This window comes from Schistocerca serialis, chromosome 1 (genome assembly GCF_023864345.2).
Source record: "Schistocerca serialis cubense isolate TAMUIC-IGC-003099 chromosome 1, iqSchSeri2.2, whole genome shotgun sequence".
In the NCBI taxonomy this organism is placed as follows: domain Eukaryota; kingdom Metazoa; phylum Arthropoda; class Insecta; order Orthoptera; family Acrididae; genus Schistocerca; species Schistocerca serialis.
In genome coordinates this window covers 698,094,036-698,120,859 of record NC_064638.1, presented here as the reverse complement: position 1 = coordinate 698,120,859, position 26,824 = coordinate 698,094,036, and positions in this window count along the sequence as shown.

Below are 26,824 nucleotides of genomic sequence, written 5' to 3'. Positions count from 1 at the left end.
TTATCAGTAAATTTCAGAATATACTCAACTATTTTGGAAAACCGTGTTTGATTAGAAATCCCGGACAATCTCATAATTCCTCAGAGCTATAAGCTGCAGCTATAATGGTATTCTCAGATGAAGTGGGCACTTGGATCTCTAAGTACTGGCTTCACGTTTTGTGAAATCACTATCTGGGTGCTAAAAAGTAAATAGAGAGCCAGTGTTGAGAACGGCGAAAGACAGCATTAACAACATTCTAAAAGCCAGAAACTGATTCAACATGCAAGCATTTATACAGCAATTAGATTTTTTTTTTTTTTACCAAATTATTCGCCGCCCCACAACGCTGTACTCCATTACAGAGCCTCCATCAGCCCGAACAGTCCGCTGCCGACATACAGGGTCCATGAATTCATGAGATTGCCTCCACACTCGTACACGTCCATCCGCAAGATACAATTTGAAATGAGACTCGTTCGAACGGCAACATGTTTCCCGTCACCAACAGTTCAATGTCGGTGCTGACGCCCCCAGACGAGGCGTAAGGCTTTGTGTCGTGCAGTCACACGAGTGGGCCTTCGGCTTCGAAAGCTCATGTAGATGAAGTTCCGTTGAATGGTTCGAACGCTGACGTTGTTGACCCAACATTGAAATCTGCAGCTATTTGCTGAAGGATTGCACTTCTATCACGTGGAACAATTCTCTTGAGTCGCCGTTGGTCCCGTTCCTGCAGAATCTTTTTCCGGCCGCAGCGACGTCGGAGATTTGATGTTTTACCCGATTCCTGATATTTACGGTACACTCGTGAAATGGTCGTAAGGGCAAATCCCTACTTCACCGCTACCTCGGAGATGCTGTGTCCCATCGCTCGTGCGCCAAGACTATAACACCACGTTCAAACTCACTGAAATCTTGATAACCTGCCAGTTTAGCAGCAAGAACCGATCTAACAATTGCGCCAGACACTTTTTGACTTATAGGCATTGCCGACCGCAGCGCCGTATTCTGCCTGTTTACATACCTCTGTATTTGAATACGCATGTCTATACCAGTTTCTTTGGAACTTCACTTTATAAGGAAGACAATGCGGGTTTGTACTGTTACATCCCTCCTCTCCTCGCGAATTTGGAGTGAAATGTAGAAGGAGATGGAGAAACATTCAATGTCCCGCAAAGGTGGCACTAAGATGGTGGACGTATCCGATCTAGTATTACAGTTATTGTATTACACTGCCGGCAAAAAAAAGTAGCACTCTCTTTTAGAGGTTTCCAGTTCACTCAAAATCTGTTGTTGCAACAATTCAAACGAAATACATGCAATGTTTGCATTCACAAACCAATAGCACAAGTGGTTCTGGGATATCAGGTATCGCCCCATGCTGAAACACCCGTGTTAGTGCATGGTGTAGCCTCCACGAGCAGCAATGCGAGCACCGACTATGGCATCCAGTCGATCATACAGATGGCGAATACTGTCCTGGGATACGTTATGCCACACGTGCTCGACTTGTCCACATAGTTCTGTAAGAGTTGTTGGTTGATGAGTCACTCTAGTCACTTCTTGTCCCATCATATCCTACATGTGCTCGATTCGAGACAAGTCCGGAGACCCTGCCGGCCAGAGAAGTTGCTGCACGTCTTGTAGAACACGTTAAGTTTCTCGAGCAGTCTGTGGCCGAGCTCTATCATGGTGGAACAACACATCATCTTCCTGTTGCAAAAACGACAAAAGGACGGTGCAAACAACGCTGGTTAGGGTCCCGTCCAGAGACCCCAGAGGTGAACGAGAGTTGTAGCTTATGGGAACCCAGACCAGATGGCCTGGGATAGCGCCGGTGTGTCTTTGACGAGTGCACTCTAGGAGACAGTGCTCACCAGGTCTACGTCGTACGCACAAACTACAATCACTTGCGTGCTGGCAGTATCTCCTTTAATTGCTGGAGACCACGGCGCACCATTTCATCTTCCAAGTGATACTCTAACGGCACCAGACGAGCGGTGCACATCGATGCTGTGGGGTGACTGGAAGGCGGGCTAGAAGTGTGCGTGACCATAGTCCCACTGCCAATTACTGGTTCGCAAGAATACGTGTTCGCACGTATGGACTCACAAGCCCTTTTATCTGTGCTGTACGAGCTGCCACTATTGCCCTTAGAACAGGCCGGCCAGGGTGGCCGAACGGTTCTAGGCGCTACAGTCTGGAACCACGCGTCCGCTGCGGTCGCAGGTCCGAATCCTGCTTCGGGCATGGATGTGTGTGATGTCCTTAGGTTAGTTAGGTTTAAGTAGTTCTAAGTTCTAGGGGACTGATGACCTTAGAAGTTAAGTTCCATAGTACTCAGAGCTATTTGAACCCTTAGAATAAGACAATCCTGGCGGGCGTCCGTGCGGCCTGGACGTCCAGAACCTCGTCTATGCGTGTGTGAATTTCTAAGGGACCAAACTGCTGAGGTCATTGGTCCCTAGACTTACACAGTACTTAAACTAACGTAACCTAACTTATGTTAAGAACAACACCCACACCAGTGCCCGAGGGAGGGGTCGAACCTCCGGCGGGAGGGGCCGCTTAATCAGTGACATGGCGCCTCTAACCGTGCGGCCACTCCGCACGGCAAACCTCGTCTACAAAGTGTGAAAGTACTCATGGGACCACTAATACCAGTATTGCTGCACAACTGACGAAGCACGTCCAACTTGCGTGGCAGTTCTCCGAAAGAACCAAACCGCCACTCGGAAGGCCGCAATTTGGCTGCTTTCAGACTGACTGGGTTGGCTTAGGAAGCACAAGTGCGCCTCGATGGCGTAGTTACCTGTTTGCTATTAACGTTTGCGCCATAGAGAGCCTTCTGGCTGACAGCGTTCCCTATTAAAAAGTAGACACAGATGACGCCCTGGTAGCTACGCCAATACGCTATCTGTTGGAAGACGACGTTGAATCATTATCAGTACATCTACTATCCAACAGGTGGCGTATGCCATCATCGAATCCATTGTATATGGGGAGAGGTATTGATAAGATCAGTGACTAAAGAGCCAATGAAGTAAGAAGACTGTATGACAGTCACGTCCCTAGTCTGATCACGTCCACCCTAACTGAGCTCAGGATGAGTTGACGTGCTCAAGCAACCATATGTTACGGCTATATCTTAGGCAAGCGAGCTCGAGTCGTCTGGTCACCCTTGACCCCCGTCTCCGGATAATCCAAGTCAAGGCACGCTCCCGACTCCTCCTCCTCAAACTCCTCTCCGGCCGCACATGGGGTTTGGACCCGTCGACTGTCCTCCACCCTTATAAATCGCTCATCCGCACCATCCTCTGTTATGCCCATCCCGCCTGGATCTCTGTACAAGTCCCTTCAAATCCTGGAACGCCCTGCGCTCTGCCTCACCTATCGCATCCGCCTCCCATCCCCCACGCAGCTGCTCTACGACTTCATTCCTTTCCCACACCTTCTCCTCTTCCTTGAACGGATACGGATCCTTTACACCTCCCGTAAACTTGATCCCCCTTACCCGCTTGTCTTTCCCATCCTTTCCCACCCCAATCCGCTGCCACACCTGTACTCCTGCATCCCACCCCCTCTTCATCTTACCACCCTCCATACCCTTGCCCAAGGTGGCTTCTGCCGACTCTCCCTTCCAGATGATGCCCTCGTCCCCTCCATCTACCCCTCCTACCACATTTGATCCTCCTCTTTCTCCTCATGAGTTTTTCCTCCAAGGCTCCCTCTTTCCCTTCTCTCCCTCCTAACTTCAAAAATGGTTCAAATGGCTCTGAGCACTATGCGACTTAAGTTCTGAGGTCATCAGTCGCCTAGAACTTAGAACTAATTAAACCTAACCAACCTAAGGACATCACACACATCCATGCCCGAGGCACGATTCGAACCTGCGACCGTAGCGGTCGCTCGGCTCCAGACTGTAGCGCCTAGAACCGCACGGCCACTCCGGCCGGCCCTCCTAACTTCCTTCCCCCTCATCTCTCCCTCTCCTCCCCCCCCCCTCTGGGCTTCACACCCCAACTACCCTCTCCCCTCCCCATCACTTCTTCTCTCCCGCTGGCGTCCTCCCCACCTCCCTCATACCCTCCCCTATTCCCTGTGGCAGCCCCCTCTTTTTTCGTATAATAGTGTGTGAAGTACGTCGAATATCATCGGCAAAGTTTTTTGTGAGGTGTTTCTCAGTCTCTTCAGTCTCCTCCATCGGTCGACAGTGTACTCATTGCGCCTTCGTGTACGCAATTCTGCAGTTTAGTGTCTTCAGTTCGAAAGTCTTCCTTATTATCATTATGTGTGTCACCTATTTTTTTCATATTCGCATTTTTCTGTATATCTGTCTACATGTTATCTGTTCTCTGGTTTTCTATGGCCGAAGAGTGGTGTAGATAGGCCGCTGCCGGCCTACCTTTTGTACAAGGTTTTAAAATTACACTAAAGGAAAATAAACAAAGAGAGTCGTCTGTAGTTTTCGCTGTTTGTGAGGTGTTGATCTACTTGAATGACTAAATGTTGGACTAATTTGTGTTTAACTTGAGGTGGAAGAATTTATCTAAAATTCTGGATTTTTAGATAGAGAAGAGAAAGATTACCTGCGCGTTGCTACAGTTGTAAATTTAGATGTTAATCCAAGTTATGGTAATATCTTCTTTTAAGTACCACACAGATGAAAGACATTCCGGATAACATCGCGTAGCGCTTTGTTTCCTCGAATCAGATCAGCTGAGCTCAGCTCAGGTCCCGGAAGCGCGTATCTGCGGCCAGGTCAGTAACCCAGACAGCGGGGCAGCACGCATTACGAGCCTTGGCGTCAGCGGCGGGTTCGCGTGACGCCTCCGCGACTGGCTGGCGTTTCTGTGCTGCTCGCTGCGTGCAACCATTTAGCGCCACTGTCACCGAAAAAAGACTTAATTCCCACGGAGATGGAAAGGGGGGGGGGGGACTCAACCAGGGAACAGGTGCTCAAGTGCTGGCTTGAAGCTGTCCAGTTGTTCTACTTGTCGCATGGCGACGCCACTTGTTCACTGCTACACTGATCTGTCTGCCAGTCGGATGTGCACCAAACCACGTGAAGACAGTACGCGTGCTGCATCAAGTATAGCTCCTCGTACCTCGGCTTCTTTTCATAATTGGTAAAGGCAAATCACACTGTTATGTTGTTGGACTATAATTAATGCAGCAAACTTATATGAATAACGGAACACTGACACGGGTAAAAGCATACAATAACACAACTAAAACGCTCTAGTAAACATAGGTCTGCGTGGTTACGAACCGCCACTGACTCTCGGCACGACGTACTTCACTAGTTAGTACAAATGTGCTTGAAATATAAAGTGTTCATCTAATTCAGCTCGAACACTGCCATACTTTGATGCTGACGAAAGAAGGGTCCCTACATGGCAACACGGACCACTATGGTCAAGACTGGCAGGGCCCCTAAGATCACTTGACCTCCATCCCGTGATTATTTCTGTCTGGCGTCATCTCAAAAGCGTATAGCGCTACCAGCGATATTCAGTGTGACCCAAAAGTCCTTTGACACTTGAAGATCCATTATTTCACAGACTAATATAGGCACAGCATAAAAATTGGCACACATGCCTGAGATGACATGAGGTTTCATAGAAATAAAAAATGCACGTAATGTCCAACAGATGGCTCTTCTGATGATACAAAAACAATAATTATCATATTTGATTTTTAGCTGAGATAACGTTCTTTATAACAAATGCTCAACATGTCAGCCGTCATTCATCAGCCCTACCTGTAGTCGAGGGACAATGTTCTGAACAGCACTGTACAGCATATCAATAAGTGTGGTGAGAAATTGACTTCACATGTTGTCTTTTAGCATCCCCAATGAGATCGGACGATCGAGGTAGACTTGCGACTTCAGGTAACCCCACTACCAATAATCACACGGAGGAAGGCTGGGAACCTGGGAGGCCAAGCATGACGGACATGGCCGCTCAGCAAGCGATCGTCACCAAAGCTGTGCGCAAGATATCTTTCACATGTGTAGCGATAAGAGGTGGAGCGCCATGCTTTATAAAAGTCGTACCTTCCAGCAGGTATTTAGCAGCCAGGCTAGGGACAATCTGTCTCCCTCTCTCCCTACAGATCGTTTTCTCCACGATTCTCATCCGGCATCACTGACGTGTTGCTAATCAGCACCATCTGTTGACCAGTTTTTGCACTTGTTTTTGGTTTCAATAAAACCCCATGTCATTCCAAACATGTGTGTCCATTTTTACCTCTCTATCCGCATTATTAGAGAATTATTGCATTTTAAAATGTTAACAGACTTTTGGGTCACCCTGTAGGTGAAGAACTGGGGCAGTGAATTGTGCATTCATCTCAGGCTTTGCAAGATGATCCTGGGGTGTTTGAATGAATTCTCTATTCATTGTTGAGACGAGCGCAGTATTGTAACCAAACGAGAGTACGACTTCAAGAGGTGCGAGTGTAGAGTAAATTGTAACATGCCGAAGTAGTATTGTTTCTTTTGTTAAGGTCAGCTACTGGTGAAATACGAGCCGTGTTACATGGGGACTTTCTGGAGAAGTTTATAATTCAAATTTATTTGTGCTAAATGAGACAATTTCTCATAACGAAGTCAGTGAGGGTCGTAACCACATATTCGCAATTATCTTACAACCGCCTCCTTTGCAGAACCATGTCTACTGGAATATTGTGGCTTTCATTATTAATTGTGATACGCTCTGTATAACAGGATGTTATTGGGACGTTCATGACCGCGAATTTAGGGTTCATAGCTTGGTGATAATTATAATTAATACCCATTTTTATAAATGAATTTCATTGTTTTTTTCTTAATCAGGTATGTTTCATCTAACTGTTTTAAGCGTTTTCACTGACTGTTGTCTTTGATGTCGTCCATAAAGGTCCAACGGATCATCCTTAACCGCTTTCGGATGGAACTGAAATTTCCGCAAATAAAAATTTCCATATTCTACCACGCTTCAAAGGTTAAGTGCAATGAAGTGCAATGCAACATTGGAGAAACTTCTGTGCAAGGATATTTCATATTTTGAATACAGAAGAGATAATAAATACATAAAGGAAGTAAGGGAGATAATGATGACTGTAGATTCCTAGGAAAATTGGATGAAGAATGTTCGCCTAAGAAACAAAAAGACAGCCTTGACGTCCGTTTCCCTTCCGTCAGGCTATCCTCCTTCACTAACGAGATTTATTGTTTCCCGCACGTTGTACGGAGTGTTAATGTCGCAAAGTTAGATATTCCATAGCGAAGAAGAATCGCTGTGGATATGAGCAGTAACGAAAAGCAAGGTCATTTCTCAAGTAAGTGTTTTATTCCACTGTGCAGAGTGTTCTGACAGTCTCAAGAAGTCTTTTTAAATTTCTGGTGCCTTGGCTCTCTCATTTCATTATAGTCAGTCAGAATGACTGAAGAGTGCTAGTAGCACATTTGAACTTACAAGATCAATAACGCATAAATGGGGATACTGTCGTTGTGGTTGCACATTACTAGTAAAGTGTAGGATGAAAGGAAAGCGTAAAACTTTGAAACATATTTCTGCGGAAGGTTATTAAAAATATAAGGACTCGCTAAAACAGAAAGTTAGTATGGTGCATTAGATAAAATAAGACAAACTTTTACCAAATTAAGCTTCAAGTCTTTGAAACGAGACAGCAGATGTACTGGTGATAACGTTGGAAACAGTACACCAAGATAAAGAGGTTCACTAAGGATTATCGTAAATGATCAAACAAATGTAAACTATTAAAAGAAATATATAATTAAAAAGGAAACAACACCCTTCATTAACGCCTTTTATTAAAGTTTGATATCGAATTAAGATGATGGTGGGATGTTACTAGGGCTCTAAATACTGTGAGGATTCTCGCAACACCAGTGATTCCAGTACTTACGATGTATTCAGCTATCAGTTTAGATCTCTCTACGGGTCAGTATTGTTTTATTTTGTCGCATCATACACACATGACATTTCATTCATGAGGCTTCTCAGATATTAGAAGAAACTGTGGTTACATTCTTCGCTAACCTTCTTCTTGACACTATGTCTCCAGGCAGCCAAAACGTTCATTGCTGTAGTTTGCTTTTATATAATTCCTGTTTCATAATATATATTGTTTTATGGTTCACTTACTGGGGATTTAATTAGATGGTATGTTTCAGTTCAACACCTATCATTCTTTGGTTAAAGGCGAATGGTGGGAAACTGTCTATGAATGGAAGCGGCATCTCAGTTGCAGGGATAATACATGTGCCTGGCTAATGGACGGTGGTGAAACAGGCCGGTATGTACCGCGAAGCGACATGATGAAGGCGGAAGGCAGGCGTATCCGCTGAACGCCAGACACAGTAAAGTTAATGTTTGCTGCGAAGCCTTTGCGATATCTAGGAGCTGCTGAACCATAGCGGCCCCGGAAGTTCAGAGTGAACGTCGAACGGATGTGGGTTGCTAGCTGAAAAGTGTTTGTGGTTTCGGGATTGTAGTTATATCTGGAAATTCATCTCGGTGAACCTAACATGGCAGCAGGATAGAAGGGAGGCGAGTGACCAATGGGACGCAGGTTTTACAGACACAACAAAAGAGTAAAAAGGTAAAAAGTGTAACAAGTCTGTTTGCGTGGTAAGGGAGCATGGGAAGAGCCCTGGCAGACAGGGGCTGTAGAGGCAGAGCAATCAGAGCGAAGGGAGAACCTGGGAGCGCTACCTGAAACGGCGAAAGAGGTAGGAACCCAGTCTTCACTGTGTAAGGTAAGGCTTCCAAGCCAAAGGAAACTTGTAGGTGCGTAGCTTTTGGTAGGAAGGAATTCTGTGTGCCGGAATACTGAAGGACAGGTAATTTTCTGTTACTGAGACTTAACTAATCCTTACTCTTCAATGGAAGGTATGGAGCCAAGAATTACAGGATATTAGTAAAAGAGCTTTGTAGGCAGTCTTCCCTTCTTTTATGTTATCGTGTATTTTGTTCTGCTAGTTTTTCTGTTGTGACCATAATCTTTCTGTGCCAGAGATATGTGTGAAGGGAAGAGGTATTCGTTTAATTCTATACACTGTTGACGTTGAATTCTGTGCAGCATGCTGGTCCTACGAACTAACGTTGCATCTTAGAGAACTGAGCAGAGATACCCGATGATTGGCAGTTAGGAAACTATCCGTTTCAAATAGAGTGAACATCTTAATAGTGAGGCCAGCGACCCAGCTAATTTCAGTCAGTGGTGTTGCAGAATGGTGCTGTATGAAGTTTAATAGAAACGTCTTTATTTAGATGCCTCACGCTACAGTCTGGAGCCGCGTGACCGCTACGGTCGCGGGTTCGAACCTGCCTCGCGCATGGATGTGTGTGATGTCCTTAGATTAGTTAGGTTTAAGTAGTTCTAAGTTCTAGGGGACTGATGACCACAGCAGTTAAGTCCCATAGTGCTCAGAGCCATTTTTGATGCCTTAATAAAGGAGTGTTGGTCAATAAAAGTTTGTCATAGTTGTGTAAAATAATAAATTCTACGTATATCTGCCAGAACGCCTTTGAAAAAAATTTTGATTACATGTTACATACTGCCACATGAGTACTAAGCAGGTATTCTGGACTATGTGCATTGCCCTTGCTGCTGATCTCCAACCCAGCACCTCTCCCTCCTCCCTCTCGTCTTCGGGTCTCATTTCGAAGTTGGATTCATCACTGAAGGCAATTCTACTTCAATTAATGAGATTCCTGGCCGGAGACCTGTCTGGAGACGCCCGGGACAACGCTGGGATACCAACTGACTGTCTTTCGCTATACACCCTGACAACAAGGACTGATGACTTGGGGTGCCGTTCTTTTCAGAGCAGCACCACTTCTGGTTGTCACTCGCGGCACCTTTACAGCATCGTGGTGTGCAGACGACATTCTATGCCTCGTTTCGTCTCCCTTCCTGAGAAGACGTCCTTTGCTTGCGTTTCAGCAAGATGAGACCCATCATCACACTGTAAGAATTTCTACTGCTTGTCTTCGTGTTTGCCAAACACAACCTTGGCCAGTAACGTCGCCGTATCTCTCTCCAACAGGGGACGTTGGGAGCATTATTGACAAGGATCTCTCGGGATTTTGGCGATTAACGCGCCAATTGGACAGAATTTGGCGCTATATCTCTCAGTAGTACATCAAACAACTTTGTCAATTAATTCCGAGCCGAATAACTGCTCGCATTATGGCCAGAGGTGTACCAACGTGCTACTGACTTGCACCATTTGTGAAGATCTTTCTTTTGAATAGATTATCCAATTTTTCTGAAATAGTAATCATTTGTTTGTTTGTACGTGTACATCATTGCCACCGATTTCTGTATCATTCAGGTAATCCCTCCGATTGCGTGTTGCTTTGCCTGCAACATTTGAAGTAATGTGATAGACGAAGAGCTTTTTGCTTCGTTAACGTGGGAGAGAGCCACATAGAGTTGGCCATGTGAATAAGAACTCAAGCAAAGGTCCACGCCTACAAAACACAGCATCTGACTTTGTGCTAGGTTTACGGTCATAGCATAACATAACCTCACTGGGAATTGTGCACGTTTAAAGCAAAGCGGAAATGGTTAGGACTGTAAGTAGGCTGTTTATGTTTTCTTATTGGCAACGTTACGTAGCGCTCTGTATGAAAATCACTGGCTGTGCTGTGTGCAGTCTGTGGCTAGTTTGCATTGTTGTCTGCCATTGTAGTATTGGGCAGCGGCAGCTGGATGTGAGCAGCGCGTAGCATTGCACAGTTGGAGGTGAGCCGCCAGCGGTGGTGGATGTGGGGAGAGAGAAGGCGGAGATTTGAAATTTGAAAGACTGGATGTTATGAACTACTATATATATGATGACTTTTGATGACTATTAAGGTAAATACATTGTTTGTTCTCTATTAAAATCTTTCATTTGCTAACTATGCCTATCAGTAGTTAGTGCCTTCCGTAGTTTGAATCTTTTATTTAGCTGGCAGTAGTGGCGCTCGCTGTTTTACAGTAGTTCGAGTAACGAAGATTTTTGGTGAGGTAAGTGATTTGTGAAAGGTATAGGTTAATGTTAGTCAGGGCCATTCTTTTGTAGGGATTTTTGAAAGTCAAATTGCATTGCGCTGAAAATATTGTGTGTCAGGTTAAGCACAGTCTTGTATAATTTTTCTAAGGGGACGTTTCATATGTCGACCCTTAGCCGAGGATACCTCACTGGAATCTTCTGATTTTTTTCTTGTAGTTTGTGTAATTAGTGTAGCTTTTGTTTATTGCTAGCGCGTAATTGTAGAGAGAATCTCCTTTGTAGTTGCAGTCTTTCATTGTTGTACAGTAAAACAGTTGTGGCATGCATGTAAATTTTCACCAAGTATTTCGCAGCTGCGCTTGCAATTAAATAGATATTATTTTCAGTGCTATGTTAATGTGTTTTCTTATTTTTGCTATTCAAATTGTGCTTTTCTGTGTTATCATGTGAAATATTGTGACAATAATGGCGTGTAAAAAACGTAACACTAGGCTACAAAGTAAACTGAGAAATAATAGTGACGACGAGCGTAGCTTATCAGCACCACTGTGTAATGAATTAACAGACATTCAAAGTGGTACTTTGGTAATTGTGCATAGGGAAATGGAGCGGGCGGCAAATAATGGCGTAGACAGTGGAACAATTAGTGAACAGGGAAGCATTATCGATCGATCGGTCGGCAACAGCTCGCCTTAGGAATCCGAAATGACAGAACACTATATTGCAAATACTGTAGACTCAGGTTTTGGGTCCCCACCGTTTTCTCAAATAAGTCAAGACACAATTTCTGCTCGTCAAAATGTAAATGTTGCCGGTGCAAATGCACTGCCGAAAAGCATAGAGGAACAGATTCCAGACACTAATACATTATTATTGCAATTAATGCAGCAAATGAAACAAAATCAGAGACAAACACAGCAACAGTTAGACACAATGGAACAAAATCTTCAAAAGTTAGACACAATGGAACAACACCAGAGACAAACACAGCAACAGTTAGACACAATGGAACAAAATCTTCAAAAGTTAGACACAATGCAACAAAACCAGAGACAAACACAGCAACAGCTTCAAAAGTTAGACTCATTGGAACAAACTCTTGAACAAACACGTGAAGATTTAACTACTGAGTTACATAACATTGAATCGAAATGTCAAAAAGCCTGTAATGACGTAAAAACACAAATTTGTGAGCATTTTCAACCTATTTTTTCGCGGCATGAAAATGCATTACAGAATCACGAAGCAGCCATAAAAGGACTGCAAATTATTGTTCATGAAAATCATGAGACCTTGCAAGCTAAAATTGACTCAGTTGCATCTACCGGTACGGTTACGCAACTTGCAAAAACTCAGGAAAACTTAAAGGACACAGTAGATACGATTTCAACACAAATGGACACTCTGAAACTTGGTTCAGAAAAACATACAGAGGAAATAATTTCACTATCGGATAAAGTAGCCGAACTTTCAGATCAATTCACTAACTTATCTACAAAGGTAGATGATGATCTGAATGACACAACACCTGTGGCCTTCACTGACACTGAAGAGTATGAAGAAATTATAAAATTCAAACAAAATCAAAATCAAATCAATACACAGTACAAAAGAGAAATCTGGGAAGTGCAAGATCAGTTGGCACAAGTAATACAAGAATTACGTATTTCAGAGGACACTCGCGCCCCAATACGGGAAGAGGGACATAGAAATACGGAACAACCACAAAATAATAACACAGCGCATTTCGGAAATTATGAAAGAAATTGGCAAGGTGCACCGAATTTTGAAATGGAACCGCCGAAACGACGTAACAATGACCGATATGCGACTCGCCGACATGATGATTTTGACTATAAGCTGTTCATTACTAAACGTAAATTCAAAACATTTAAGAATTCTGGCAACGACATTCATCCACAAGCATGGCTCCATCAATTCCCTCATTGTTTTCCTCCCAACTGGTCATTAGAACACAGATTCGAATTTATGTGTGGCTATTTAGAGAATGAACCAGCTGTAAGAATGCGATCGGTCATTCACGATTGTCACAGTGAAGGAGAATTTTACCATGCCTTCCTCTCAGCATATTGGTCTCAAGCTACACAAGACCGAGTAAAACATAGCATCATGATGATGAAACACTTTGAACAATCTCAATTTTCCAGTCTTGTCAAATATTTTGAAGACACGTTGCATAAGAATCAGTATCTTTCAAACCCATACAGCCCATCAGAACTCATCCGCATTTGCTTAATCAAATTGCCTGAACATTTACGACATATTATTTTAGCAGTACGTTGCAAAGACGACATTGAATGTTTTCAGGGACTGTTACAAGAACTGGAAATTGACACTGACAATCGCGGAACGTGAAAACAGGAGCACAACAATTACAGGTCACATCTGTCACAATTCCGCGATGAAAGAAATAATAACTGCACACGACAAGGCTATTCTCACAACACATATCGTGACCAAAACAGACACCACCCGTATGACAACCATTGGCAGAGTAGTAATAATTACAGGGAAAGATCACCTCTCCGCAGTAGTGACTATCGCAGAGACAATCAGAGAAACAGACAATTTGGGAACCAAAATAATTAATATCAAGGGAGACAGAATAACTTTAGACGCAATGGTCCAGCACGCAGTTACGATTCAGGGAGAAATTCTCCACCACGTGACCGACAAGAAAGAAACTATGGAATCTACCGACATGACGACAGACGATATGATCGTAACGACAGACCTGAATTGCATCAGAACTGGCGGGATTCAAACAGAGCAGGGCACTCTCAACAAGGTGAATTTGTAGAAGTTAGGTCTCCAAATCCCAATAACGATGCGCGCCAACAAAGAGACAATAGGCAATGACTCATACCGCTGGCAGCCACGAAACGTACGTATGAAACTGACGACGCAGCTGCCGTAGCTAGTAATTACGTAAAAATGGAAGACATTAGGGACATCTTACTCCAGGAACACGACGTAAAACAGAACAACATTGCATATCCTGTGATTCACATTACAGTAAATGACGTAAAATTTACGGCAGTACTTGACTCTGGCAGTCCCATTTCAGTAATTAGTGAAACAGCCTTTAGCAAATGTAACAAATCGAACGATTGCCCCACACTTCCGTTACGTAAGATTAAATTACAAGGTGCAATCTTTGGAAAAAGTGTAGATATACGCCAACAAACCAACTTAGAATTCTTTTGTCAAAGCCACAGCTTCTCTATGAACTTTCTCATTGTTCCATTATTGTCGACGGAAATTATACTGGGAGTAGGCTTTTTGAAAGAATACAAAGCAATCTTAAACTTTCACAATGCTGAAATAAGTTTAGAGAAAGAAGGTAAGTCAATAGCTTTGAAATTTGAAGATTGGCTCTCAAACCATGACGAGGAAATTAATCGGCTTTACCTTCTGTTAGACAACAGTTCGCAATTTTCTACGGAACTAGACACTAACAATCACTCTGCAAGTACCGACAGAGATGATATCGACGACATATTTCATATTAATGAGTTAATTCAGAATAAAATTCAAACAATTGAGAACTGTAATGACACTGATAGGCAAGACCTTTTTGAGATTTTACAAGCACATTCCACAGTTTTTACTCACAAAACAGGAACAATCAAGGGATTTCAATACCAATTTCGTGTTCGTGAGCATACTAAATTTTGTGTTAGACCATACGTAATTCCAGCACATTATAGGGACCGTGTTAGAACAGAAATACAATCTATGCTTAATGAGGGCATTATTGAGCCTGCAGTAAGCTCATACAACAATCCATTACATGTTGTTGAGAAGAAAAATGGATCGATCAGACTTGTCTTAGATTCGAGACAAACGATGGAAGAACTTCTTCAAAATTTTAATGGCGTAAAAGTGTTGTCATCTATTGATCTCAGATCCAGCTTTTATCAGATCGAACTTCATCCAGAATGTTGAAAATACACAGCTTTCCTTTGTTTCGGCGTTTGTTATCAGTTTCGGAAACTTCCTTTTGGTTTGAACTTTTCTTCGGCAGCATTCATTCGCGGGCTAAATTCCATATTACCTGAGTTCTTAAAACATCACATCACCTTATATGTGGACGATATTCTGATAGCAGAAGCCTCATGGGAACAACACAATCGCATCCTCAACAGTGTGTTACATATTTTTGCAGAATCTGGAATTACAGTTAACTTGGAAAAGTCTGAATTTGGTAGTACTAAGGTGAAGTTTTTGGGACATATTATTTCTTCTGAAGGTATTCAGCCGGATCCTGAAAAGTTAGAAGCAGTAAGAGCCATTCCAGTTCCATCCACAAAAAAACAAGTCCGCAGTTTTCTAGGTCTTGTAAATTTTTACCGTCGTTTTCTGAATATGCAAATTCTAGTTACACCAAAACTTTGTTCTCTCACTAGAAAAAATACTGTTTGGAACTGGGACGAACAAGCACAGTTGGAATTCAATTCTTTGAAAGAATCGCTACTTAATGCGCCAATACTAGCTCATCCAGATCTGTCACAAGATTTCTGCCTTAGCACAGATTCTTCTAAAGTCGGTCTTGGTGCCCATTTATTTCAAGAAGCCATAGAAAATGACACTACCGTTCAGAAAACCATTGCTTTTGCAAGCCGAGTGCTAACAAAATCTGAAAAAAATTATTCCGTTACTGAATTAGAAGCTTTAGCTATCGTTTGGGCATTTAACAAATTCCGTTTCTTTCTTTCTGGTAAGCACGTAAAAGTATACAGTGATCATCGTGCATTACAATTTCTTATGTCTTCAAAATTAAATCATGACAGGTTAAAACGTTGGGCATTGTTTCTGCAAGAATTCCGCTTCACAATAGTCTACATTCCCGGCAAGGAGAACATTGTTGCGGACGCACTGTCACGCGCAACGGCTGCGCTTGAGAAAAGTAACACAGAAGGCAACCTCGAGAAAAATTTCAGTATTCTTTACATTCAGAAAGTCGCCTTTGAAAACTTCATCACCACATCTTTAAAGGACATTGCTCATGAACAAGATAAAGATCCGATTTGGAAAGACATCAAAAGTAAATGGCATGAAAAGACACACACACACAGATTCGGCATTATTTTCTGGTGAGAAACAACATACTGTTCAAACGCTGCACTGTTGATGACAAGCTATGGGTTCTTTGCATTCCAGAAGATTTTGTTAATAAGCTCATTTGGTACATTCATTTCAGCTACGCACATTTTGGTCCACGAAAATGTTATCATATTTTTCGGACGACTTGGTGTTTTAACAATATGGAAAAGAGAATTCGAAGAGTCTTGTCTATTTGTAAACTTAGTCAAAAGGCGAAACCATCTACTGTCTCACATCGTGCTCCGTTGTTTCCTATTATTCCTTCTTAATTAAAAGAATTTGCTGCCGTTGATCTCTTGGGACCACATGTCAGAACATCTAATGGATTTTCGTACGTTCTAGTCGCTGTTGAACTTACTTCAAAATTTGTTTCTTTCACTCCATTATGTAAAGCCACTGGACGGTCTGTATCAAACGCCTTTGTTAAAAATTTCTTACGTGAAGTTGGACACGTTAGTTAAGTCATTTCAGATAACGGACCGCAATTCAGATCTGCTGTTTGGTCACGCATACTTCGGAATCATAAAATCAAACCTGTTCTTATTTCATTGTACTCACCACATTGTAACCCGTCTGAACGGATTATGAAAGAAATCAATAAGCTTTGCAGACTTTATTGTCACAGAAAGCATCAGCATTGGGACAGATATTTACACTTATTTCAAAACGTGCTGAATGAAATGCCTCAGGACTCCACTGCTTTACCACTTACTCTTGTACTAAAGAATGAAGAACCACCCAACAGAATCAGAGAGCTTGTACCTTTCCCGAATACACGTAAACTTCGACACAAAGACATAATTGATTTGGCTATTATAAATATAAATTCTGCAGCAGACAAAAGGAGAAAACTACACGGTAAAGCAAATGCAAAGAAATTATATATTGGTCAGAAAGTTCTCATTAAAGCTCATTCATTGTCACATAAGAAGAAACACTTGAGTCACAAATTCTTTCTAGTTTACAATGGACCTTACAGAATCCGACGTATACCACATGATAATTGCGTTGAAGTTGAAACTCTGTGTACTAGGAAGAGTAAAGGTTTATACCACATTTCACATGTAAAACCGTTTATTGAGAGATAATCTGCTTTTTAACTTTGTCTTTACCATAAAACTTATCACTTCACATTTCTAGTATGTTTTGTCAGACTTAAGAAACTGTTAACATGCAACAATGTTTGAAGTTAAATATCCAGTCTAGAACCTAGGGAACATTTTTAAACAGAAATTACGAATGCATAGTTATTGTGAACAGTCGACATAGTGTTATTGTGTGTGTACATTTTTGCATGTTAGTTGCTCGATTACGTAACGACTATAAGTCTTACATACTTAGAACATATACTGCTAATGAGATTTTAATGCGACATTTTGGTTTACTTGAAAAGACATTCCTTATTTGAAGTAGTTTGTGTGAGATTAAAGATGACTTAGTGTTTGGTTTCTGTGACAGCTACACGATTTTATCACGACGCTACTAATGAGTGACAATTTACAATGTTGCTTTTGCGGTGTATCTGTTTTATATCTGCACAGTTTTTCCTGAATTATTCTGGAAAGTAAAACATGTTTTAGTAGTAACTTTTGTGGTATAGCTACAATGACACTGCCTTTTCCGTACCACAACAACACGTTACAGCACAGTACTTTCATCATCACGGCAATAAGTGTAATAACTAAGATATCCATACGCAAAGCATTTCACTTTTGTTTATCATGAGGTAAGTACATTGACTTCTGCAGAACTTAGCTTTCGGAGGACGATAACTACGACACTTCCACAGAGATTATGTTGCAACAAGACGCACATTTAGCGCTACAGGACATGTATTTGAGTGACTAATTTTGCACTTAAATCATTTATTTTTAAAGATATTTGAAGTACAATGATTCAAAGGTTTTCCGTGATACTTTTCATTCCATTGCTGTAATCTGTAAAACCTGAGGGTATTATTACATTAATCCTCAGGGGGGTACACGCTTACTTTGTGTACCATGTGTTTGGCAAGCACCTGGAGCCCTAGCTAATATGGTATTTGCTTATACAACTTTACACTTCGGTACCATATTTCTCTAACACATAAATTACACAGCTGTCTGATCATTTAACTGAGAAACAAACATTTTTTTACTACATCAGTGACACATGTTTACGCAATTACACAGTTGGGTAACTTCACATTTATGAAATTGTATTTTGTCTGTACTTTGTGAACCGTTCACATTTTTTCAGAACCATTGTGATACTGTGAGAGCTTTGATGATGTATTTGGTGTGGGATCATGATTTTTAAAGTAAGTTTGAGGTAAATGACACTACTGACATGAGCAGAGAATTTTTTTTAGGTTTTGAAATTATTGGAGGAAGCTACGACGATTTTGAGAGTTGACTGAGGTGTTATGATGTTATTATTACGATGATGATGTGTATTATGCTGTTGCGGTATGTTTATGATCGATAAGCTGATGCTACGGGTGGCCCAAAAAGGATGGTCACATTTTAAATAACTATAACTCCATCAGTTTTACAAATTAATTTTATTCAATTACGTAACTAAATGCTCCCAGGCACCCAATTACAAGAACTAACCACAAAAAATCATGTACAGAAAATGACTTCCGGAAGATGGTGTCCTTCCTCGGTGATGCATTCCACAAGTCTTTCCTCGAAATTTTCCATCACTTTCACTACTGTTTCTTCTTGAATTGCCATAATTTCCGCACTGATTGCCTCCTTCAGATCAATTAAGTTTCGGGGCTTCTTTACGTAGACTTTTGACTTTAGGTATCCCCAAAGAAAAAAATCACAGGCTGAGAGGTCAGGTGACATCTCCAAAACGCGAGATGATGTGGTGGGGGAACATCCGCCTTAAAACACACATGGAGTCATTGGCTGTGTGGGCCGTGGCCCCGTCCTGTTGAAACCAAATTCGATCTCGATTTACATGTAACTCTCGCAGTTTCGGCACCAAAAAGCTACGTAGCATGTTAACGTAACGTTTCGAGTTCACTGTGACTGTAGCGTTGTTCTCCTCAAAAAATAAGGACCAACAATCCCCAATCTTGAAATTCCACACCAGACTGTTACCTTAGCACTATGAAGAGGCTTTTGGTGCAATTCTCTGGGATTATCTGCTGCCCAATACCTGCAGTTTTGTTTATTGACATAGCTGTCTAAATGGAAATGGGCTTCATCTGACATAAGAAGCACAACATCATTATTAGAGTACAAAATGTCAAGCATTGATTCACAAAATCGTCTTCGCTGCTCAAAATCACGATCATACAGCTTTTGCGTGATCATAATTTTGTATGGGTGAAACTGTAACTCACGGCTTAAAATACGCTGCAACGAACTACGGCTGAGGCCTAAAGTTTGAGCACGACGCCTAGTGGAACGACACGGGCTTTGCAGCACTGACGCTCTAACATCATCAATGTTCTGTGGAGTAACTGCCGTACGTGTATGCCCTGTAGATTTACCACTTTTGACAGACCCTGTTGTCCGGAATGCAGTCACCCAACATGATATGGATCTGCGATCTGGAATGGGTCCATCACGCGCTACACCAAAACGTTGTCGAAACAATCGTTGCACAGTAATAAACGATTCATCATTTCTGAAAAACTGTTCCACAGCAAAAACACGATGCTCGACCGTCCACTGCGCCATCTCGTGGCAAACTGGGTGTAATGGCCGACTTGCAGATGGCTGGCAGTGGTCCCCCCTCCTCACCTTTCAATGGTACTACGCAGTTCAAATCCGACCATCCTTTTTGGGCCACCCAGTATATGAGTTATTTGAGTATGCTACGTATCTGTTATGATGAAATATTCAAGAAGTGTCAACGAATAAGGTAAGGAATAATGAGTAGTGGTTAGGGACTCTGGTTTGTGAAAAAGGTTGTTGGAAACCAAGAATCGTACTTTAAGGGTTATGAAATGTATGTAAATGCGTGAATGTATTACAATGCCGACGAAAATTTTTTGGACTTTGTTATATCAATAGGATTTTGTTTCTACACACTTGTAACGCAAATTCTTGACCTGTGAAATATTTTTATATGAGACTGTCACTGTAGCGGAAACTGCTGTCGTAAATATTTCCGTAAGAAAGTTAAGTGACCACCTGCACGTAATGCGACGTGGGCACCCAGATGGGCGACCGTCGCCTGGAAAGGAGTCATTAGTGAGTGCCTTTCAGAGGCACAGGTGAAAATAAAAAGGAGGCCATTATCCTCACTATTGACATTCCTTTGTAGAAAGCATCGCAAAAAACGACAAGGTCGAACTTGAAAACATATGATTATACTGTGGAGCTCTTAATTTATGATATTTACTAAAATGCCTAATGAAACAATGAGAAACATTTCACGGCTATTGTCTTGCTAATTGAGAGAAATGCCATATGGCTTGCTTTATGTATTTATTTACTCATTTTGTTTAATATCTAGTTTCTAGCTGCACTGCAGCATTGGTTAAAATAAAATTTTATAGATGTATTAATATAAATATTTTCTGTCTGCAGATCGAGTAAATAATAATTTTTTTCAAAAAAATGAGGGAGCACAAAAAGACATTTACCTTCACAGGAACTGCATTCATAATTTTCTTTTCAAGTACTTGGTAATTTATTTTGTAGAATAAGTTGTGGTGCACCACTTTAATGACATAGATATTAAGAAGTGAATAGACATTTCCCTTATCTGCATTGTTGTCTTTACTGTAATATTTTTCTGCATGAGCTCTGTAATGTTTAGATATAATTTATTGCATTTGCTTCTGCTGTTTGCCAGGCATAGTACTACTAAATTTCACTTTACATTACTCTGTTAAGCCAGTTTTACTACTTATTTATTTTTCTTGTTTGCTGCTCATTGCGTAATATTAGTTGTAATACTGCTGCTTGCTTGGCCAATTTGAATATTTTGTCATTGCTGTTGGTGTTAATTGTTTTGTACTGCTACATTGCCTCATCCCTTAGTTTTAGCATCTGAACTCAGTAGATTTAAGTTAGCTTAAGATGGGGTAGGCTGTATGAGAGAACGAGTTGTGATGAATTGGAAGAAATGCATTGAGAAGCTGTAAGAAAATGGTGTGGCCAAAAAAAAAAGTATTTTGAAAGAGAATATGAACCAAAAAAGTAGGGTTCAGGGACAACAGGTTTAGGTAGGATTGTCTTGGAAATAAATAATGAGGTAACAAATATGTGAACATATAAATACAGAAAGCATGCTTGGATAGGATTTTTTTGGTGGAAACAAATGTTGAAATAAGACGAAAGATCTATGGAATGAAGTTTTGGGTTGGACTGCAGTACCAAATGTTACACTGAAAACAAACCCTGTCCTTTCCTCCTGTGTTATTGTGGTATGTGTTTGTGCACTCTTGTGTATTTGTGTTTCTCCTGTCTTTATGTGTTTATCTGATAAGAGATATGTTATTTTCTTTGTAAAGATGTTTAGACATTATTTATTCTGTTTTGTTTTTATGCTCATGTGTGAAGTTGATGTTTCGAAAGTTATTCTGATCTTTTATGTATGTACTCATTTCATAATTCCTGTAACACTGACGTATATGTTATTTCGATTCTTTTGTATAGCCTGTACTACAAATGTTCTCTGTATTGTTATGTTCTTTAATGATGTATTTTGTACCTTTGTAATTGTATTCTTATGTTATAAAATTGTAATTGACACCAGGTCATCAAATTAAGTAACTTGTAAGTTCCATTTCACTGCACACGTTTCTGTTGGTCATAGTATATGGACAATATGTGAGACGTAGGGACTGTTAGTGTTTGCACGTGTGTTAATAATTCATCAAGGGACTGGATAACAGCATTGGTGATTCTAAGGACAATTAAAAAACTTTGTGAGTGCACAAGTGGTGGTTTATGGACTTGCTATATTATCCGCAAGACTCTTCGATGGTGATTGTGCACCTGCGCATTTGCAACAGATGGCTGCTGGCCATCTCTACAAGGACTACAGTGGGCCTGCGCCTTTGATGACCCACCAATACCATTATTTCTACAAGGACTGCAGTGGGTCTGCAACTCTGGTGGCCCACCTGTACCGTAATCTCTAGCAGGACTACAGTGGATCTGCGCCTCTGGTGGCCCACCAATACCGTAATCTCTACCAGGACTACAGTGGGTCTACTCTGTGATGACCTACCTACCAATACTCTTCAAAATTTCGACTGACTCTGCTGTGGGTTTGCTCTGTTGTGGACCAATACCTGTCTGCATGTCAAGAGTCAGCACTGTCTTTCCGTTGGAGGGACAACACTACTTCTTCAAGATTGCATGGAAATCCACTACTTCTGTGTGCCTTTTCTTTTACTGCTCAGACTTTGAGAAAAACACTGCAATGTTACTGTGATGAATGATCAGGACTGTCTTTATGGACTGTGAGAAAATTTTAGCTTTTGACCAACATTGTATCAAGAAGTGTGTGCATTTGATATCATTCTTACTGTAATTTTTTCAAATCTGTATTGGCCAGTGCCCAAAACAATTTGTAAAATTTTTTTGTGGGGAGCATGGGGGCTATGTAAGTAGGCTGTTTATGTTTTCTTATTGGCAACGTTACGTAGCGCTCTGTATGAAAATCACTGGCTGTGCTGTGTGCAGTCTGTGGCTAGTTTGCATTGTTGTCTGCCATTGTAGTGTTGGGCAGCGGCAGCTGGATGTGAACAGCGCGCAGCGTTGCACAGTTGGAGGTGAGCCGCCAGCAGTGGTGGATGTGGGGAGAGAGATGGAGGAGTTTTGAAATTTGAAAGACTGGATGTTATGAACTACTATATATATGATGACTTTTGATGACTATTAAGGTAAATACATTGTTTGTTCTCTATTAAAATCTTTCATTTACTAACTATGCCTATCAGTAGTTAGTGCCTTCCGTAGTTTGAATCTTTTATTTAGCTGGCAGTAGTGGCGCTCGCTGTTTTACAGTAGTTCGAGTAACGAAGATTTTTGGTGAGGTAAGTGATTTGTGAAAGGTATAGGTTAATGTTAGTCAGGGCCATTCTTTTGTAGGGATTTTTGAAAGTCAGATTGCGTTGCGCTAAAAATATTGTGTGTCAGATTAAGCACAGTCTTGTATAATTTTTCTAAGGGGACGTTTCAGGACTAAGTGGGATTTGGGGTGTAAAAGCTCGCTCGCCTGCGCCATTTCCCATCAAAATTTCCGCATCTATGATGTTACGTTGGAGAGAAGTAACTTCAAGCATCTGTGAGTGAAGGAATCCTAGTAGCGAGATAATGCATGACACTCTCGATCAGAGTGGTAGCAGAAGTACCCTTCACCACATACCGTTAGATGGCTTGCGGAATATGACGTAGTTCTAAACAATCGATGTATTTTTTTGTATGATTTTGATGAATTAAAGCTTGTACATGGCCCCCAGCAGTGCTCAAGTTACTTGTGAAAATTTCATGAAAAATTCGTCTAGCAGTTTTGGGGATTAGCGTGTACCACTAGACAAACGGACAGACAGGACGGTTTTGTTTTGTTTTAGTATAGAAGATGATGCTAATACTTTCTTTCATACCTATTCTTAATCTTCTTCTACTTCTTCATCTTTCTCATTGTATTCATCTTTTTCTTCTTCTATTCTAATGTCTCCACCTCCTCCTGCCTTCTGCTTTCACAAATACATGGCTTTCTTTTGGCCTTTAATGTCTTCATCTTCTTCTTGGGCTTCCTTCTCATTTCGGAAAAGTTTCTCTTCCTGACAAATCTCTGCGAGACTTCATCACCTGACTTCCAAGACTAATATCCTATCCAATAGTATTGGACATTTATGCCCATATGTACACATAGTAAAATAAAAATTATAGTTGATAGAAAGGTGAGGACCAAGACGACTGCAGTTTTTCACTTTTAGGTACAATATTTAATACGAAACACGAACCAGTTTATATTTTGGGGGCTGAAATTTAGCCACGATACTTGCAACTTTCCAGATACCGCGACATGGAGGCGAAGATCCGCCAAACGGTGTCTTGTGATATTCCACCCAGTGTGACCTGAATTAATAATTCAGTTCCTGCAGATATTTCAGGAACGACATCTTTCTTACCAGCTGAAATGCAGCTTACGCACTTTCACTTGGGGGTCAGTGATGCGGAAGGCAACCGCGAGAGTATCCAAAGCCGCTTCGCTGAGAGCGAAACTTGTTCAATTGGAAAACAGCACAGGCGTTCACAAAGCGAAGGGTCACTAAATATATATCTTGTCAGTAGCACCTGATAATGTTGGCCAAGTACGTCGACGAAATATTGTGCCAGTTAGACAGGATCATGTGGCAGAAAATCTGGAAAGACTAAAATTTACATCAAGGAGGAAGACGTAATGACAGGATCATTTCTCAGTAGAGAATCAGGTCGCTGTAAGAGCCCCTGTTGCGAATCACTGTTGTAACTATAAATTATATCGTTTTAAATCTCTGTTCACACCATGACACTGGAAAGCGTGGCGACAGTGCCGATGACATCATTCATCCTCAAAAAAGGTTGCAAATAAATAAAAAATCAATACAAAATGTCAATAGAAGGGCCGATACACATACACACGAGTAACAGTTATTTCGACGGTAAGTTCGTACGTCGCCTGTGTGATGTCACCACTGAGTTCTGTGGTACGTCCACTGCACAGAATGAACTTGCTTTCTAGAGAGCGGCCTTGGTAGTATCGCCTCTGGTCTGTCGCAATTACGGTGAGCGATCGCCGAGGCTGATGGACGCCACGAAGAGAAGACACGCCTTACATATTTATACCGCCAATTTGGATCCCATCGATGTTTCCGTTGTCCGACCTTGAGTGACTGTTTGTCGCCTTGTGCAAATAAATAGCAAGCACGCAACACAAACAGTGGGTCAACGTCTGTTCCAACTGAACTTTGTTGGTAAACAGCAACAGTGAGTCATGAAGAAGGACGAACTTCATAAAAGACGTTTCTTACAGCGATAACTCTCGTATACATTGTCTTGAAATTTATGAACGCCAACGGCAAACCATTTTGTAGTACTCGAAGAACGCAACAGAGACACTCTGTAATCCATAGTAGTTTTACGGGACTGAAGAGGTAACTAGATGTACACAAATTCAAAAAACACTGGGACGTATCTAAAGAATTTTCAGGTGGATCTAATTCTTCTTGAATAATATAGTAATTTTTACATATAGACAGTTAATTTTCTTTGTTATTGTTGTAATTTATTTACGAGTAATCAGCGTATTTGTCGGCTATTAGGACTAAGCAATAAGCATGCGTGCACTCATAAATCTGAATACAGTTATCCCACTGCAAATAGACACTATCCTAGCCAGTCAGTGAGGCCCGAGTCAGTTGACATTATATCTGACTCTAAAGAGTCAGTAAAGAGCACAACTCAACGTGAAGACCCGTCTGTCGCCAAGAAATTTCTGTTTCACTGATGCTGCTCTGAAAAACGAAACTGAAAGCATCAAGCGTTCCCACAGTAATAATTAGAGCAACGTATACTCCCTGTTGCTCTGCTCTGTGACTAGTAAACCCAGCCTATGGTGAAACTTATCTTGGAAGCTGAAATTTAAGATATGTACATAGCTCTTTAAAAAGGAATCGGTATAATTTGCTACAGAGTGATGTACTCGTAATTTCAATCTTTGGATCGAAGGAGGTGAAATTTAGAGTATTATATTGGGTTATAACGCTTTATCGTCGACAGAGTTCGTTAATTAAATAATAAGTAGCAAAGATAGTTAGGGTGTGGCGTGTAGTGAGGGACAGAATTTGCGAGACCCCTTGCCTCTTACACAGCATAACAGATAAGGAACCGCAGTGCTGACAACATACTGTCAGCTAGTGTCCCTGCAGTAATTTACAAATTGAACTGAAGTCAGCAGGTAGCAAAAGACGAATTATAAGAAAGAACGGTTTAGCAAAAATATTAGTTTTTTCTACAACAGAACGAACAAAGAAAAATGTCATCTATGAGCATAACAACCAATAGTATCAAAATTATTCGTAATGTCCGCTTTTCTGTTTGATGAGATGTCGAGCTCGTGAACGAAATTACTTACTGATTTGTAATTTCATTTTTCCCACGGCCCTTTAGGCTCTTCATGACTGACACATGCTTTCCTGCATTCTTGTCATTGTAGTTTCAGTGAATGGATACAGCAATCAGCTTTGATATGCCGCTCTCCAGATATGCTGGTTAGACATCTGTAACACTTTACGATGCTTAGGTGCTTACATTACATGGATTTCCTCGAGTTAGTTGACACATAGAAAAATACCGACAATACTGGAACTTTAAGTTCCTGTCACCTTGATCACATCATATCGTGGAGATGGGAGTTCGATAATAGCTAAGGAGCTGCTATTGGTAACTTCAGAGAACGATGAGTCAAAATCAGTAACCACATTTCTTTATCGGTATTAGCATGATTTTACTTCTATATCCGTAAAATGCCTTGTGTTAATGTAGTCCTCGTAGCTGCACCAGATATTGTTTTCACGTTGTTCCTGATTGTAAACCGTTTAATTAGAAGCCACAAACCAGCTGGGCCAGCACTAACAGCACTTATTCACTGGCGGGGCAGACTCTAGGTGTCTTGCTTTAATCGCACTGTTACAGATCGCTAGAGGCTACAGAGCCCCACAATTTTCGGCCCAGCTGCGTCACAGTTTCCACCCATCGG